Below are 19,232 nucleotides of genomic sequence, written 5' to 3'. Positions count from 1 at the left end.
TTAGCAATGTAGAATATGTTGGCTTATTTTCAGGACATTTTCCACCCTTTGTAAAATATCAATGATATTGTTTATAGCAAGCACATGCCAAGACCTAACATTTGGTCTCATTGTTTAAAATATATCCTATTTGCCAAACCAACTTATTCTACACCCAGGACTTTATGTATGTAAAATTATGTAAGTTGTTCTTTAGCAGTAGACGGCAAATTATTACGGATCCGTAATTACGGATAATCATTGGACCCATTAATTTCTATTATCCACGGACACCTTTCCGTATATTTACGGATGTGTGTCCGGGCCGTAGAAATTATCTGCAAAATATAGACAATGTCCTATTCATGTCGGCAATGGCGGCATGGACTCGCCCATGGAAGTCTATGGGTGTGCGCAAAATTGCAGATGGCTATGGATGTGCAGCCATAGTCGTCCGTAATTGTGGAAGCGCTGCTAAGCGACAGCAAGGGATTCCCCAAGAAAATGGCGCCGGTGCAATCATGTGACCTTTTCAAGGGGTTGGGACATGTTGGTGACATCATTTGTAGCCTTCCTTTTTTGCGGATCCGTAAATGCAGATGCACTACGGACCGTATTTGCGGACAGCGTGCAAGATGTGCGGCTGACTTTTGGATGACTACGGATCCGTATTTGTGGCCAGTAAAAAGCAATACAGTCGTATGCATGAGGCCTTACTTAGGTTAAAAAAGACATGTCCATCAAGTTAGACTCTTCTGAAATCAATTATACATCATTCATTGCTAGAATAATTATAACGCTCATTGCCATAAGATAAACAGTTATCCCTTTTTTTACTTCAGTCATAGTATCTGCCATTACTACCTCTTGGGGAAGGGCATTCCATAGTTTAACTACTCTAACTGTAAAGAACCCTTTTTCCCATATTTATGTCTGAAACACTTTTCCTCTACACGTAAAGAATGTTGTACAGTTCTTGGAATTAACAAATCATGTGTGAGTTCTATGTAGTGACCACACATATATTTATATAATAAATGAGATTACCTCCAAAAGGCCTCATTCACACAGGCATATTTAGGTCAGTATTTGTAAGCCAAAACCTGTAGTGGCACCCACACATAGAGAAATTATAATGGAAGAGTTGTGCCTCTTCTGTGTTTTAGACCTACTCTTGATTTTGGCTTACAAAAACGGACTCAAAATACTTACCTAAATACGCAAGTGTGAATGAGGCCTAAAGCGCCTTTTTTCCAAGCTGAAGAAACCCTAATTTTTCTAGCCTCTCATTGTAAGAGAAACCTCCCATCTCATTTTATTGTCTAGTTGTCCGTCTTTGAACCCTCTCTAGCTCTCCTGTCATGCAGTAAACGTCAGCGAAGCAAACGTATTTATGTAAAGTGTAATGGGGGTTTTACACTGGGAGATTATCGGGCAGACAAGCGTTCATATAATGCTCGTTGCCGATAATGGCCCTGTAAACAGGGCAGCGATCAGCAGATGAACGAGCAAACGCTTGATTATCTGCCGGTCATATCGTTTTAAAAAACTAAAATATTATTGTTGTCGGCAGCACATCTCCCTGTGTAAACAGGGAGACGCGCTGCCGACATAATAATGATAATGTATGGGGACGAGCGATCGGAGTAACGACCGCTCGTCCCCATCCATAGCTCCGTGTGACAAGAGCAAACGAGCGCCGATCAACAATGTCTCGTTGATTGGCGCTCGCTGCACCGACCGATTATCGGTCGGTGTAAAAGGGCCTTAAAAGGAATGTGTCACTATAAAATTTTTTTTTTTTTTTTTTCGTTAAACAATTATTATTTAAGTGATTACACATTGTTTTTATTTTTTTCACACATCAGGAAATATTATAAATTAGATTCTAATTTATAACATTTCCATGTGCTGGTCATTAGAGGGAGCAGTTCCCAAAATTGCAGCATGGTCAATGTGGTAAAGCAACCTCATTGCTTTATGCTGCAAATTTGGGGTAGACACACTCGCTCTAGTGTCCTCACACAATCCCCCCTCCCTTATTCTGGCTAGTGCCAGGAGAAGGAGGGGGTTGAATCTTCAAACCTCCTACACTGTGCCCCGCCATTTTCTGAGCGAATGCACAGTGTGGGAGGATTAGATACAGGGCTCAGCAGACAGTACAACACGAACATACTCGAACATAATACACACATCACATACACAAACATAACTTACCTGCTCCTGCCGCCTCCGCTCCTATTCCTTGCATCTTCGCTTCCTTGAACATATGGCCGGAAGCCGCGGCCGGAAGTCGTCATCTTACTGTCCGGCAGCGGCTTCCGGTCCACATGAAAATGGTGCCGGATTTCGCTCTGCTAACGAGCTTCGTTTTGGTCTGTGTGGGAGCGGCGCATGCACCGTTCCCACACAGATGGCGTACGCTGCCGTGAATGGAACGGCTCCCGTTCGCATTCTCTATGGGGATGTATGTGCCGTATTCCATCTCTGATTGTGTCGTTAATCGACACATACAGAGATGAAAAAAAAAACGGCAGCCCCCATAGAGAAGTAAAAGTAAGAAAAAAAAAAAAAAAAGTAGAACACAAGAACACAAATAAATAAAATTTCTTTTAATATCATACTAAAAGCAATATTATATATATATATATATATATATATATATATATATATATATATAAAAATAAAAATTTAATGACACCTTCCCTTTAAGTACTTAAAAAGGATCTGTCACTAGTTTAGTGATGCCCAATCTCCGAGCTAATCTAATAGGCACTGTCACACTGACAATGCTAGTGAAAATTGTGTCCCAAAACTTTTATTATTTTAAAAGTTAATAAGTTATAAGCTTTTTACTAAATATACAAATGAGGCTATACTAGACAAATCGGTGTCAACACCAGCGATTCTCCTGAGGTGTAGCCTCCTCACAGCCTCTGACACTGTGCTATCAGCATGAAGCTGTTTCACACAGTGTGTGAGACTGAGGCTGGAAGGAAGGGCTATCACTATGGCTATCAGCGATATCACTTAAAATAGCCGTATCTGCAGCTGTGAGAGCAAACACACATTTTTAAGCGGTTGTCCAGAATTAGAAAAATACGGCTGCTTGCTTTTAGAAATAGGGCCACACCTATCCATGGGTTGTGCCTGGTACTGCAGCTCAGCTCTATTGAAATGAATTGGGACTGAACTCCAATACCACACATGACACGTGACTTTCTTGATTGGAGGAATATAAGGCAACAGACAATCTGTGCCTACAGGGTCCAGAGACATAAATCCGTTACGGTTTATCCTACACGGTATACTTATTGAGCATTATAAACTCTATGGAAGAGACACGTCACATACATTTTCTACATACAATATTTTCTGCAACTTTTTAAGGCGATCAGTGCTCAGACAACTAGGCAAACCAGCCTGGTGCAGAAAAGAATCCAAGCTCTACTTGATGTGCAACATAAATGCATAACAGTTGCTGAAATAGCTGCAGGTTACAGATTATTTTGAAGCCAATACACTGTCTCCACTAATAGAGCTCAGTCAGGCAAACATCCATACTCCTTCCTTATGTGTTATGAAATCCAGCATCCAACACAAGGTAACACAGGGATTTGGTATTGCAGAACGGACACTTTTACCGCAGAAGTCACAGGTACACTGTTAGGGAGTAGAAATCTATGAGATTCCAATACGTACATGAAAGGTTTTTTTCTGCTACATTTTTGTGAAAACCTTTGCCTTTAACAGGTAAAGACCCTAGGAGTTTTTACATGTGGTACCTCACACGTGTCAGTTTTGGGTTGCATTATTGAATTCTCTAATTTAAGGCATTTTTCCCTCCCAACAACATTCTTTGAAATATCAAGGGGTTTGACTGCTAAAGTGCATATGCAATAGTGCCATAATCTCTCTTTAATTCTAGATTACAACAGCACATTATAATTCACTGGTAAATTGTGCCTATGACATATTGCTCTGTGTGTTTGTGCAGGTGCTGTATGATAACCTCCACATTAATTCAGGGATTAAAAAGCAAAATCATTAGGAATGACCTCAGCATTATACTTGCATGCGTTTCACAAATTAAAATGCCCTTAATTAAACTAAAGTAATAGCTCTGGCCTCCCGCGTGGAGAGCATTTTTAGTTTTACAATAAAGGACCGTGACAGCCTCTTCCTATTAAACTATATTACATCATCACTATCAAAGAGCAAAGGAAATTAATTTTGTTTTTAAACTTCTTGGCATCACTGGGTTTCTTTACTTCACCAAACATCTGTTGTTTTTCTATACATGTCACTTGTGAAGTTTCCCCGATGACATTATTCTCACTTGGTCATGCTGTGATGTTTGCGAGTGAAGAAATGTATGCTACCAGTAGGGAATAGTTTCTGCTCACATGCGGTAACCGCAAAAGCCAATGTTATCCTTTTGTCAAGACTACTTCAATAAAAAAACATTATGTAACCTGAAACAGTGATACGCAGAAAACTCCTCATGATATGGGCTATATGCTTCATTTAGGTTATGAGTGGTGCACTTTGGAGTATACCGAACCCTTATCTTCAGAGGCTAAACTTGAAGCTCCCGTGCCATGATGCAAAATCTACAACAGGACCTCCCAACTATCATGTAATTTCTTGCACTGTTGTTCTTCTATGTGACAGAGGGGCCATTGGGCTCCCTTCGATTCAAGATCCCTGGTGTGACTGCAACCTCTGCATCCCCTATAGTTACACACCTGCTTATCTTCCTAACATCAAGGTGCATTTGGTTGTCATGGCAACACAAGCACCCAAACTAATGGAAGAAGTTTGTGCCTTAGTTTTTACATGTCATGACATCAGAAGAACGATAACTGGGCAGCAGGTGCAAGCCACATAAAAAATACAAAGTAGGGAGCAGCAGTGCAACACTTTATGAGCGATTACTTGTTTTTTTTCTCTGTCAATCTGCTGTAGAGTCCCTAAAGTAAGCTGTATATTTTCCCCAATGAACCACAGAGAAACATGCATTCTTCGCCAGGGCTTCTCAAGATTTTCCTACAGGAGACTCTCAGGCAATAACATAGTGATGCCTGGGCCTTCTCACCAGTGGTGAAAAATTACAAATATTGCTCAATCTATATTTTATTTTTCTTCTCAACCCAGAATAAAATTAAAATAAACTTGGGTTCACACTGCGTTTTTTTGTTTTGGTAGATACACTCCAATGTCTCTCCATTGGAGTTAATCAACCAAAAAGAAAAAAAAAAAAAACACGTTAAAAATGCAACAAAAACGCACAGTGCAAACCCAGCCTAAGAATATAAGGAAACAGTCATGTTGTTAAGTCATCTATTGTTGCAGCCAGAGAAAGGAGTGATGATTTAGCAAATGGATTGCGTTCGAAAGACTGTCTATTACACGTCACAATAACCGCTAAAGATTTTTGCTGTTTACTCGTTACTGCAAACGTTGCTTGCAACAAAACCAACGTCCAACAAAAACCCCATTGAATCTCTGATCTGCTCACTACTGGAAGATTTCTGATTAGACGAGCAGATGTGGCCGATCCATGGAAACCCAACGATTTTTCGTTTGTCATCCGATCGTTGCACGCTATTACACACAGCTCCATCGAATAGGGCCTTTATTAACAACTGGTGCACTTTATTTTGAGAAACACCACTCTCTACAGACATCAATAGGAGATGTAAGATCCTGTAGTCTAAGACCCTATTCACATCTGCGTCAGTGCATTTTGTTGTTCTGCTCTGTCAGAGGATCAGGACAAGGGAATGCGGGACGCAATGATTCCATTGCAACACTGACACCGCCGGCTACCGCTGGAAACCCATTGCCTTTAATGGGTTCCGTCTGCTTTCTGTCAGGGTGTCTGTCGATTTACCGGAAAGAATAGTGCAACATGCTGCGTTATTGTTTCCGGTAATTTCTGCCGGATCTGCAAAGGAGGCCCCTAACAGAGCCTCCAACGCAGATGTGAACAGCCCCTCAGAACTATCAGGAAAGCAGCAGAATTTTGAATGCGGCATTGGATGTAAATAGAGTAGAAGATATGTTAGAACTAAAGATCAGTAAAAGACGAGTAAAGAAAAGTATTTATAAAAATACCTAGTTATATGTCGACTTAACAAGTAAAATGTGTCCATAAAATAGAGGTTTTTTTTCTTTGCTTTAAATCATACTCGTGTTATTTATGGTTCCAGAGTCTTCCTTAAGAAATCCTGAGAAACATTTCACATTTGCAGCCAGTCACCTAGAAGCAGTTCATTCTCAGATGGATTCCTTGTGAAAAAATAACAAAACTGTCAAGTGAAAATAACCCCTTTTGGTCTCTGGCTGAAATTTATGATTGCCGCACCAGTACTTTGTTTTAACAGATGGGACTTTATCAGCAAATTATGTGGGCGCTTCACCAACTTCCCAGAGCAATGGAGGAGTGCTTCTGTTTACTTGGGCTCTTATCTTTACGCTCAAAATTGCATCTGAACCACAAATATGTCGGTTTTGCCAGCATAATAGGCAAAATAACTGGTCTGCGTATTATTATACCTATATTTTTAGGAGGGTCTGCAGCTGTAGGTACGACATTTTTTTACACTAGGCAAAGGCTGACAGAACAATACATATAGAGTTTAAGTATTCTGCATTAGTATAAATGGGGTACGTGTTAAAAACTGCTGTAATTTAAGCTTACACCTAGAAAGGTTAATTGAGAACCAAGACAGATAATAATGTTCTTGTGCTGAACCTCAAAAGAAAATCTGGTAGAGGTTCCTAATAGATGCAAGTTAAATGCGCTAATGCTTTCAGGAATGCCTGCATACTTCTTACAACATTTTTCCTTTACTACACAGGGTTTTATTTTCTTAAATCATTTGGACTCCAGAAAGAAATGTGGTTTCTTCTCACACTTCTACATTTTCCATGAGGTGGCACAGGGAGCCGTTCTACCATTGAAGTATACTGTAAGTGGAAAGAGGACCCTCCACTGAGAATTTGCAGTTGCTGTCATTTATGATGTTTTGGAAAAGGAAAGGAGATTTATCTCTAGCTGCTATTTAGTAGAGTGGTGTAGTCACTGGGGTTTGAGAACTAGGGAGTATCAAGGGGAAGTTCGCACGTAGCGTAAATACTGCAGATTTTTCCGCAATTAATTTTGTTACGGAAAATCTGCAGCATAATACAGTAGCAGCAGAGTGGATGAAATTTGAACAAGTCCCATCCACACGCTACGTAAATGATAAAACGGATAAAACTGTTAGAAATTGCGCAGAAAGATGTAGGAATGCGCGTGCGTTCATTGCACCGAAATGCTAATTTGCATAAACTTAAGAGTGTTTTTAATGCAAAGCAAGCACCCTGGGGTACAAGGAAAACACATATAAAATAAGGTTAGCATGAACTAGATTAGCATACTGCTAGTTCAAAACGAAGTTCTGGTGACAGACTCCCTTTAAAAAGGGAATCTGTCTTCAGTTTTGACCCCTAAAAACAGATGACCGCGATATAAAGAGGACATGGAGAGCAGCATAGCCACACTTGTGGTGACGGTCAATCAGGCTGCATGACTGAGAAATCTACGTTTTAATGACCCCAATGCCGCGATTGCAAGAGCCACATGTGTAGTGTTCTGGGTTCGCTTTACAGAACGTTTCCCAGCCCCTCCTCTCTGCTGAGTGACGGCTCTAGCGTCCAATCAGGCGGCCACTTGCAATCGCAGCCCCTCATCTGTTAGACAAAGCAAAGCGAACTTTCGCGCTGTAGTAGTGTTTCTTAACCTTTTCTAATTAAGAAAAATTTGATCCAAGTACCTCCAAAGCTACGTTCTGTTGCGCCCAGCTGCGAGCATATTACACTACAATGTTACAATCAGTGCAAATTTATGCATGAATCAATCATACACTTAACGCTGACACACACACACCCCCCCCCCCCTGCCCAATAGAAGCGGTTGATCCGATTTTTTGCTTAGTTTATGTATAACATAGAAAATTATCCAATTTTCTATTATACATGTATTTATAATCCAGTCACATACCTTTCTTATAACAGTGCGGTAGATATTGTATATAGCTCAGAGTTTAGCCTCTTAATAACCAGACTATTTTAGACCTTAATGACCAAGCTATTTTTAAAATTTTTCCATTGTCTCATTCAAAGACCTATAACTTTTTCATTTTTGAGTCGACATTGCTGTATAAGGTCTTGTTTTTTGCGGGACAAGTTTTAATTTTTAATAGCACGATTTTGGGGTACATAGAATTTATTAACTTTTATGAACTTTTTTTGGGGGGGGAATAGAAAAAAACCAGCAATTTTGTCACACTTTTTTGCGTCCTAAATTTACACTGTTTACCATGTGGTATCAATAAACACAATAACTTTATTCAGCGGGTTGTTGCGATTGCAACGATACCAAATTTATATTGATTTTGTATGTTTTACTACTTTTACACAGTAAAAACACTTTTTTTTTAAATTATTTGTTTTTGTGTCTCCATATTTGAAGAGCCATAACTTTGTAATTTTTTCACCGATGCAGTTGTATGAGGACTTTTTTTGCGGGACCACTTGTAGTTTTTATTGGTACCATTTTGGAGTAGATGAGACTTTTTGATCACTTTTTATCAAATTTTTTTTTTAAGGCTGGATTCAAAGAAAACAGATATTTTTGCATTGTTTTTTATTTTATTTCTTACGACTTTCACCGTACGGGTTAAATGATGTAATAACTTTATAGTTGGGGTCGTTACGGAAGCGGCAATACCAAATATGTGTAACTTTTTTACTTTATTTTGCTTTTTAATAATAAAGCCGTTTGTAAGGGGAAAAAGTGGGTTTTTAATTCTTTTTTTTTTACTTTTTATGAAACTTTTTTTTAAACTTTTTTTGCTAGTCCCACATGGGTGCCTTCACTATGCGACCCTCCGATCACATTTATAATACATTGAAATACTTCTGTATTGCAGTGTATTAGTGCCTGTCCATGTAAAACAGCATGACCTAGCAGGGATACACTACAGGCAGACCTGGGGGCCTCTATAAGGCCCCCCGGCTGCAATAGAATTCACCGGCACAGATCGCCGGGTGCCGGTAGGATGAGAGGGAGCTCACTCCCTCTCTCCAAAAACACTCAGATGTGGTGCTCGCTATTGAGCACCGCATCAGACGGGTTAAAGAGCAGGGAGATTTAACAGCTCCCTGCTCTGTTTATTTATTCCGATGCAGATCCGTAAAAAGGCTATTGCATCCGAATAAAGCCCGTTAGTGGCTGCCGTAAAAAAAACTATGGGGCGGTCACTAACGGGTTAGTTCTGTGTAATGCATCTATTATCTAACTGAATGGAATAAACATTGCATCAGTCATGTGACCCACCACCTACACATCATGTGACCATTGGCATTTAGGTAACACTGTCCAGGTACCTTACAGGTGAACAGTCATTTATCGAGGAGCAGAGGTTATAAAATATTTCCACCTACAGTGACTATTTAGCATCAGGTCGGTCAGAGTCTGTGCAGGAGCAGCTCTTACATTCTTTTTAACAGATACCTTTTATTATTTCAGTGCAATAAAGTTATGTGTGCAGATTTTTTAGCATTATATTAGAAAACTGTATTATTTCCTATTCTAGAAATAATTTTTAAAAAATTAAATAAAAAAACAACAACCCCTTTAAAAGGGACACCCTGTCAAAATTTGCAAAGTTGTTATGGTGGGACATCCCTTTCAATGCGGTCACCCACCATCCACCCTTCGAACAATTAATGCCACCATATGCAATACAATTAATCCTCATTAAATGCCATAAATGTTTGATCGTTGGGGGCATGACCACTGGGACCCCATGATTGTCAGAATAGGGGTCAAATGACACTTCTCTCATACATTTCCATGGAGATTCCTAATAAAGTCAATAAGGAATGATGGAAACACTTTCACCCTGTTTCTGTCATTCCTCACTCATTACTGGTTTAAGAGACTAGCGAAGGAAATCGATCGACCCCCGTTATAACAATCCTGGAGGTCCCAGAGATTCTTGCCACTCAGACATTTATGCCATATCCAATGAATGTGCCATAAATGTCTATGGTAGAAATAACGTATCAAATACTATTTGACCAACCAATATGGGAACCACCACGCCTTTATCGTTTGCGGAGGTCTCTCCATCTCCAAACAAAATTCATAAAAATGTATGGTAGGCAAACTGCTTTCAATGCTTTTCTTCTTTATAATAGTCATATGGCAAACTTACAACGCAAGTGAAAAAGTGATCACATCATTGCGTTCCAAGACAAAGTATGGTGGTTTACCAAAAGTGCATGAAGCTCATGACCTAGATCGGCATGGAGTTGCTACCTGAGAGGATGAAGCATCAGCACACCTGTGGCAAGTTTTGGGGGACCTCACCCTTTCTCAAGCATGCGCACTGCATCCAGAATATAGTCAATATAGTCACGTCACGTCTATACCCTATAAAGTAAAAATAATAAAAACATCATAGAATCAGTTACTATAAATATACAATAGACTTAGTCTACAGATCATTACCATATACGATATAGAACAAGCAATCATAGGATTCCTATATAAGTAGATCATTATATAAAGCTTTTTATTAATGACAAACAACATAGTTGCAAGATAGACATTTAAAATGTAAATGCATATCTTTAGAAAAACATATTACGCGGAAAAATATTACAAAAAAACGCTGCGTTACATGCTTCGTTCACACCTTTCGTGCTAAGTGACTGTAATAAATGGATCCAATACACTTTCCAGACAGATCTCTGTTTGTTCATCGTCTGTGACATCTACCTCCTCTATTACACATCATTTTATTTCACATACTCTATGTCTGGCTTCAAAGAAATGTCGGGCTACAGTAGTTTCCCCGATTTTTTTTTTGTTTTTCATTCTCTTTTTCTGCACTTATCTGTGTGTTCTTATCAAGCATTTTTTTGTGCATAAGATCTCATCGCTGATGTTTCTCCAGACAAATTTTCACTACTCATGTCCTACAAACACATTTAAACGCGAGATTGATACGATTCTTCAAGAGGCTTCTGAAGCTGGTATGATAAGAGGATTTAAAGAAAGTGCTAATCAATAAATACCCACGGGTCCCAGTTTTATATTTATTGCCCAAAGTGCCTAAGGACTTAAAGAACCCACCAGCGACCAATTCTCTTGAGGGTAAATTCAATCCTACAGCCAATGGCAATTTATCTGATAGCTTTCTGAAGATTGCCACCCAATTACCGAATAGTCTGAAAGAGACTTGATATTTTTTGAAAAGGACTGAAAAGGTTGATATGACTGATGTAACATTTCTATGTACTTTTGATGCCAAAAGTTTATATACGGGCATCCCGTACTGATGGAATGACACCTGTTCGACAAAAATGATGTGAAGATTATTCCACTTTAACAAATGAAAATATTGGTGTCTTGATGACATTGCTGGACCTGATTCTAACGAAAAACATTTTTGGGATTTGGAACAGCTTTTTTTTGCAGTTGCAGGGGACTTCCTCTGGGTTTTCTGCAGCTTCCAGTTTTGCTAATATTTTGTGTGTCTAAATTTGAGTTACAAAATGTAGTGACTAGCCAGTTTACTAGATATTTTAGGGTTTGGCTGCATTACGTAGACAATATTTTCCTCTTGTGTTGCGGCACAGAAGAGGAGAGAATAATTTTAACCAGTACCTAAATAGTCGGCATGAATAATTGGATTTCTCGGTAGAAAATAGGTGGAGAAAATTCATTTTCTGGATGTAGAAATTTTGAGCAAAATTGATAAACTATTCACTACATTATACTGAAACGAGACTGATCGAAATAATTTACTAGGACACCTCAGTTACTATGTCCACCAAACTTTTAAGTGTATTCCTAAAAGTCAGTTCACTAGAATACATAGAATATATTCAGAAGATAGTGACACTATCAAACTCTAATATGAAGATATTGATAAAAATGAAAAAAACAAAACACTGAAGGGTTATTTGGAAGAAGAGTTTAAAATATAGGGAATGAAGTTAAGAATAAATCTTCTGAGGCACATAACAAGAGAGTGTAAGATAATAGGCCCACTTTTATTTCCACCTATGTCTAACATGCTATTTTGGTTAAACATACCATTAGCAAGTATTGGAATTTATTCTGAAATATATGGCCAGCTTTACACATGTTGAAACGTTAAGGATCAATGACATGATCTCTTTTGCACTTGCATAGTAAGTTTGCTATATGTATATCATAAAGAAATTCAGCATTAAAACCCTTTTGCCGACCCTACTTTTTTATGGTAGAAATATTCTTTTTATGCCTCATAAAAATAAGTTTTATGGCTTACTCGGCTGCTGCGGTTTTGTCACTTTTTGTGCAGCAGTTTTGCATACACACCTCAGTACACATGGATACACACCTATACCGACAAAAGTAGGCACACATCTTGGCGTAGGGAGCCATTTTCTTCACCCGGCTCTGAAACAAAGCTGTACAGCTTACCCTCGCCGTCTCCACACATTGCAGCAGAACCACAATAAAACCTTGGTATTTGCGGATAGACTGACTCAACACGGTCTCTCTTCTGCGTACCCCCTGGACCTGTGTCTGCGTACCCTTTACGGCACATGTACCACAGGCTTAGAACCACAGCTCTAGAGGTCCCAACATGTTAATGCATTATGCAAACAACCTTTTGATTTCAAACAGGCACTGGATAGTGATTCATGCTGTGTAAAACCAAACACCAAAATAGATTTATTCTTTCAGAAAATTTGTGCCCCTATAGTGATCTCTCACATTAATAAATAAGAAGCAGCAATGCGGTGTGACCTTAACGTTATTGCTGGAAACATATTGAATATAAACAAGATTTAGACATGGTTATGGCAGTAAACTTGTCACATTGCCCAATCCATGCAGTACTCTTGTACATAATCTGTATCAAGTTATCTACGCTGCATTTTTTAAAGGTGCGCAATGCACTGACCCAACTGTAAACCTATTGTGTTGATACATATAGCTTCAGTAACCTACATCAAATTACTTCATGCCACCTTGTGATTAGTAAAGGGAGATATAAAAAAACAAAAACAAAGTACAGGGTTATGTATATCAATTTATGTACACTATACTTTGGCAACCACAAACCCAGGTGTGGAATTACCAGGCTTTTCGGGTTGCCTAAAATCAGCAAAATGCAAATTAAAAAAATAACTAGATATGTTCAAGAGCCATGACCTCACCAGAACATCCAATACATAATTTTGTGTAGGCTATGTATACCTGTGAGAATTAAAAAAAATAAAAATAATAATAGTGTGTTTGGTGCAACTTTGTAATCACTTTTTATTAAAAATGATTTTTACTTTTTCAGATACAGCTGCTTTGTATCCTGTATAGACAGCAGCTGTATCGTGCACTGAAACCTGTATCTGTCAGGTCAACAGCACTGACGGGCTCAGCGACAGCGGGTCCTGTGTGTCTCTGACACGCAAGATCGAGCTGTTCTCAATCACATCGAAGTTCATAGTTTAGAAAACCGGATGCCGGTACTGAGAACAAACCGCATAGCTTTGTTATCAGTAAACCAAACCAAAAGACCAGACATATATCAGCACACTAACGGAGAACACCTTCAATAGCATATAAATCCCATAAGGATTACAGCTCAAAATCTCCTTTTCAAAACATAGAAATCTTTATTAAATACACATAGTTTAGAAACACAAATATATTATGGATGGATTATCCTGAAAATCACATGAAGCATGCGATGGTCAGTGTATAGTGACTAGCGTGAAAATCGAATGCCATGTCAATAAATTAAAAAGAGTAAGCGCAGACTATCCTACACATGTAAGGGGGATACAGAAGTACTATACCCTTAAAGCGTCTCTGTCACCACATTATAAGTGGCCTATCTTGTACATAATATGATCGGCGCTGTAATGTAGATTACAGCAGCATTTTTATTTAGAAAAACGATAATTTTTTATGGAGTTATGACCTATATTAGGTTTATGCTAATGAGTTTCTTAACGAACAACTGGGCGTGTTTTACTTTTTGGCCAAGTGGGCGTTGTACAGAGGAGTGTATGACGCTGACTAATCAGTGACCATTCAGCATCATACACTTCTCTCCATTCATTTACACTGCAGATAGCGATATAGCTATATCGTTATGTGCATCCACATAAACACACTATAACGTTACTGCAGTGTCCTGACAATGAATATACATTACCTCCAGCCAGGACGTGATGTGTATTCAGACTCCTAACACTTCGCTAATACAATCCCGACACTACAGCACAGCAAGCGTAATCTCGCGAGATTACACTGTAAACTGTCATTTGAAACGAGATTACGCTTGCTGTGCTGTAGTGTCGGGATTGTGTTAGCGAAGTGCCAGGATTCTGAATAGACATCACGTCCTGGCTGGAGGTAATATACAGTGAAGGAAATAAGTATTTGATCCCTTGCTGATTTGGTACGTTTGCCCACTGTCAAAGACATGAACAGTCTAGAATTTTTAGGCTAAGTTAATTTTACCAGTGAGAGATAGATTATATTTAAAAAAAAACTGAAAATCACATTGTCAAAATTATATATATTTATTTGCATTGTGCACAGAGAAATAAGTATTTGATCCCCTACCAACCATTAAGAGTTCAGCCTCCTCCAGACCAGTTACACGCTCCAAATCAACTTGGTGCCTGCATTAAAGACAGCTCTTACATGGTCACCTGTATAAAAGACTCCTGTCCACAGACTCAATGAATCAGTCTGACTCTAACCTCTACAACATGGGCAAGACCAAAGAGCTTTCTAAGGATGTCAGGGACAAGATCATAGACCTGCACAAGGCTGGAATGGGCTACAAAACCATAAGTAAGACGCTGGGTGAGAAGGAGACAACTGTTGGTGCAATAGTAAGAAAATGGAAGACATACAAAATGACTGTCAATCGACATCGATCTGGGGCTCCATGCAAAATCTCACCTCGTGGGGTATCCTTGATCCTGAGGAAGGTCAGAGCTCAGCCGAAAACTACACTGGGGGGAACTTGTTAATGATCTCAAGGCAGCTGGAACCACAGTCACCAAGAAAACCATTGGTAACACATTACGCCGTTATGGATTCAAATCCTGCAGTGCCCGCAAGGTTCCCCTGCTCAAGAAGGCACATGTACAGGCCCGTCTGAAGTTTGCAAATGAACATCTGGATGATTCTGAGAGTGATTGGGAGAAGGTGCTGTGGTCAGATGAGACTAAAATTGAGCTCTTTGGCATTAACTCAACTCGCCGTGTTTGGAGGAAGAGAAATGCTGCCTATGACCCAAAGAACACCGTCCCCACTGTCAAGCATGGAGGTGGAAACATTATGTTTTGGGGGTGTTTCTCTGCTAAGGGCACAGGACTACTTCACCGCATCAATGGGAGAATGGATGGAGCCATGTACCATCAAATCCTGAGTGACAACCTCCTTCCCTCCACCAGGACATTAAAACTGGCTCGTGGCTGGGTCTTCCAGCACGACAATGACCCGAAACATACGGCCAAGGCAACAAAGGAGTGGCTCAAAAAGAAGCAGATTAAGGTCATGGAGTGGCCTAGCCAGTCTCCAGACCTTAATCCCATCAAAAACTTATGGAGGGAGCTGAAGATCCGAGTTGCCAAGCGAAAGCCTCGAAATCTTAATGATTTACAGATGATCTGCAAAGAGGAGTGGGCCAAAATTCCATCTAACATGTGTGCAAATCTCATCATCAACTACAAAAAACGTCTGACTGCTGTGCTTGCCAACAAGGGTTTTGCCACCAAGTATTAAGTCTTGTTTGCCAAAGGGATCAAATACTTATTTCTCTGTGCACAATGCAAATAAATATATATATAATTTTGACAATGTGATTTTCTGTTTTTTTTTTTTATATAATCTATCTCTCACTGGTAAAATTAACCTAGCCTAAAAATTCTAGACTGTTCATGTCTTTGACAGTGGGCAAACTTACAAAATCAGCAAGGGATCAAATACTTATTTCCTTCACTGTATATTCATTGTCAGGACACTACAGTAACGTTATAGTGTGTTTATGTGGCTGCACATAGCGATATAGCTGTATCGCTATCTGCAGTGTAAATGAATGGAGAGAAGTGTATGATGCTGATTGGTTACTGATTGGTCAACGTCATACACTCCTCTGTACAGCGCCCACTTTCCAAAAAGTAAAACACACCCAGTTGTTCGTTAAGAAATTTATTAGCATAAAGCTAATATAGGTCATAACTCAGTCAAAAATTATTGTTTTTCTAAATAAAAAACACTGCTGTAATCTACATTACAGCGCCGATCAGATTATGTACAATATAGGGCACTTATAATCTGTTGACAGAGACTCTAAGTCTAATCCAGCCATATTGTAAATACTGGTTACAAACCGGTAGATTAGCAAGATGGCAGCACTGCCAGGGAACAAAGTAACAGATCAAAAACGTGAAAATATCACCAGAATAGTATAAATTTACCCTGACAGCGAGACGCTGATCCTAGGCCATGCTCCAGTGCCCCAACGCACGTTTTGCCTTAGCTTCGTTTGCAATTTTGGTTAGTATTTTGCTTAAGTATTTAGAAGCCAAAACCAGGAGTGAAAAACAAACAGAAAAAGTGTAATGGAAAGATATGTACCACTTCCATGTTTTGATTAAAAACACAGAAAAGGCCATACTCACAAATTAGGCAGGTAAAACCTGTTCCTGTTAGGAACGGGTTTTTACCTGCCTAATTTGTGAGTATGGCCTTTTCTGTGTTTTTAATTATATTCTATGTCCAATTTTTGTGTACAACTTCCATGTTTTGGACCCAAAACTGGTTTTGGTTTCCAAATACTGATGCCAAATACGGATTCCATATCATCAGGCAAGCAAATCTGGACGGTTATCTTCAGACTAAGGATGCATTCACACGTTGAGATCATATCACAAAAAGCTCAATATAACGTGTGAATGTGCCCCTAAGAAGTATATATACCCGCACACAATAATAGTGTACACAATCACTAATGCAGTATCACAAGTAACATACTACGCTACCTTAGGCCCCATGCACACGAACGTGCTTTTGCGGGCGCAATTCCCCCAAAAATCCACAGGACAATTGCGGCCCTATTCATTCCTATGGGCCCATGCACACGACCGTGGTTTTCACGGTCTGTGCATGGCCCAGGAGCCTGGACCGCAGAAAGAACGGACATGTCTTATTACGGCCGTGTTCTGCGGTCCAGGCTCATAGGAAATAATGGACGTGGCCATGTGCACGGCCCGCGATTGGCGGGGGCGGCTTGCGGGTGACACTCCGCGGCCGGCCGATCCAAAAATCACAGCCGTGCACATGTCTACGGTCGTGTGAATGAGGCCTTAGAGTTGACATGGGTAAAATCCCTCTTTAACATGCCAAAAGCGCATGTTAATCGCAGAGAGTCCAGTTGGATAAGCAGCTGCCAGAAATCTTTGGCCCTGCTTATTTTGGAGGAAACAGTAGCAAAAATCAATGCTGTCTGATCTATGTTCCTCCGAGCAGCAGACTTCGGGCATGAGCCTGCTAGTCCCCATAAACATTAGACTGTTGGCATATTCTGCCTACAATCAAGGAATTTGCCAACTAGTCTATGGACAGCTAGTCTATATTTATCATCCTCTTTGGAGGACTAATATCAATATACTGCTTTGCTTTCAAATTATTCATTGGTTTTGTGAAGACATGGAAGATAATGCTGACAGACAGACAAGTGGGTGACACAGAGGTTAGACGTGTAGGGATCAAATGATCCTGTTACGTCTCAAGCTTGTCCCAACCTGACCAATCACTATTTAACCTAATCCAAAAATAATTATAAGACTTATGTTCGCATTAAGCAGCATTCAGAATTTGCTTAATGTAAATTATAGGCAGCAATGCTTAAGATCCCGGCCATATAAACTTTGACAGTCGGTTTAACTCCGGCTAGCATTTTGAAAAATAGGTGTATAAATTTAAACGGTCCTCTAGGTAAGCGAGGGACATTTTTTTTCCTACAGTTAGCTGAAATCGGAATAATTGAGTCAGATCACAGCTGCACAAAGCTTTGTATTTAAGATGCTTTGATTGATCTGCAATCTGGTCGCATTTCACAACAGACATCATAGCCTCTCGAGGGCTCATGCTTTGTTTTATTTACTTCATCTGTGTATACATCTTCTATTTATTCAAAGCACATGCTCAGTAACAGACACTTGAATTCTCCAAAGCTGATGAAAAATCTAAATAATTGAAGAAAGACATGTAAAAGAGGCCCCGCTGAAGGTCTTAAAATTTTTTATTGAAAATTATAAAATGTTCAGTAATCTTGACACCATCTAGTGGCGCACATTTAAGCAACATTGTAAGAAAATGGAAGGTATTGTTAGGCCCTGTTCACATCTGCGTCAGAGGCTCATGCAGAATGCAGCACTATTCTGTCCAGCCAAAAGACGGAACCTATGACGGAAACCATTAAAGTCAATGAGGGGAATATATCAAAAAGGTTTACGCCAGTTTTCTGGCGTAAAAAAGTTGCAGATATTGGTGCACGACAGAGTTGTGCTAAAATTTGCAACTTTTTCATTTTCGCCACTTTCCAAAAATGGTGCGAAAAGAGATTGGGCTTTAACCGAAGAGGGCAGAACCTCTGCCAAAATGTCAAACTTATTATAAATTTACGCCAGAAAAGTGGCGTAAATTATAGCAGAAATCTACACCAGCTTCTAGCCAAGAAAATTAAAACATTAAAGGGTAACTAAACGTTTGACAAACTTCTGACATGTCATAGTGACATGTCAGAAGTTTTGATTGGTGGGGGTCCGAGCACTGAGACCCCCACCAATCCCTAAAACGAAGTGTCAGAAGCCCTCGTGTGAGAGCTCAGCCGCTTTGTTTCTGTTCGACTTTTTCCTGAAATCAATGTATTGGAATACGGGCTCAATAGAAAGTCTATGAGCCCATACTCCGATACAACGGCTTTCCGGAAAAAGCCAAACAGAAACGAAGCAGTTGAGCATTCACACGAGCGCTTCTGCCGCTTCATTTTAGCGATTGGTGGGGGTCTCAGTGCTCGGACCCCCACAATTCAAACCTTTTGACATATCACTGTGACATGTCAGAAGTTTGTCAAATGTTTAGTTACACTTTAAACATTTATGAAAGATAC

General features: G+C 39.6%; 1 protein-coding gene across 2 annotated transcripts in view; it reads right to left on the bottom strand.

Annotated features, from left to right (window-relative positions):
* The window catches only part of BMP4 (bone morphogenetic protein 4), a 272,912-nt gene that overhangs the window by 204,524 nt on the left and 49,156 nt on the right, over positions 1–19,232 (bottom strand). The window contains exon 3 of one of the 2 annotated variants that reach the window (XM_075844155.1): positions 10,355–10,468. The exons of the other annotated variant lie outside the window; for it this stretch is intronic. The gene's annotated coding sequence lies outside the window, so the exon portion shown is untranslated. The remainder of the gene's footprint in view (positions 1–10,354; positions 10,469–19,232) is intronic. 2 annotated transcript variants of the gene reach the window in all.

The sequence above is a fragment of the Rhinoderma darwinii genome, chromosome 12 (genome assembly GCF_050947455.1).
Source record: "Rhinoderma darwinii isolate aRhiDar2 chromosome 12, aRhiDar2.hap1, whole genome shotgun sequence".
Taxonomy (NCBI): Eukaryota; Metazoa; Chordata; class Amphibia; order Anura; family Rhinodermatidae; genus Rhinoderma; species Rhinoderma darwinii.
The sequence above is the reverse complement of the archived record's forward strand: the minus strand, read 5'-3'. Positions and strand labels throughout refer to the sequence as shown.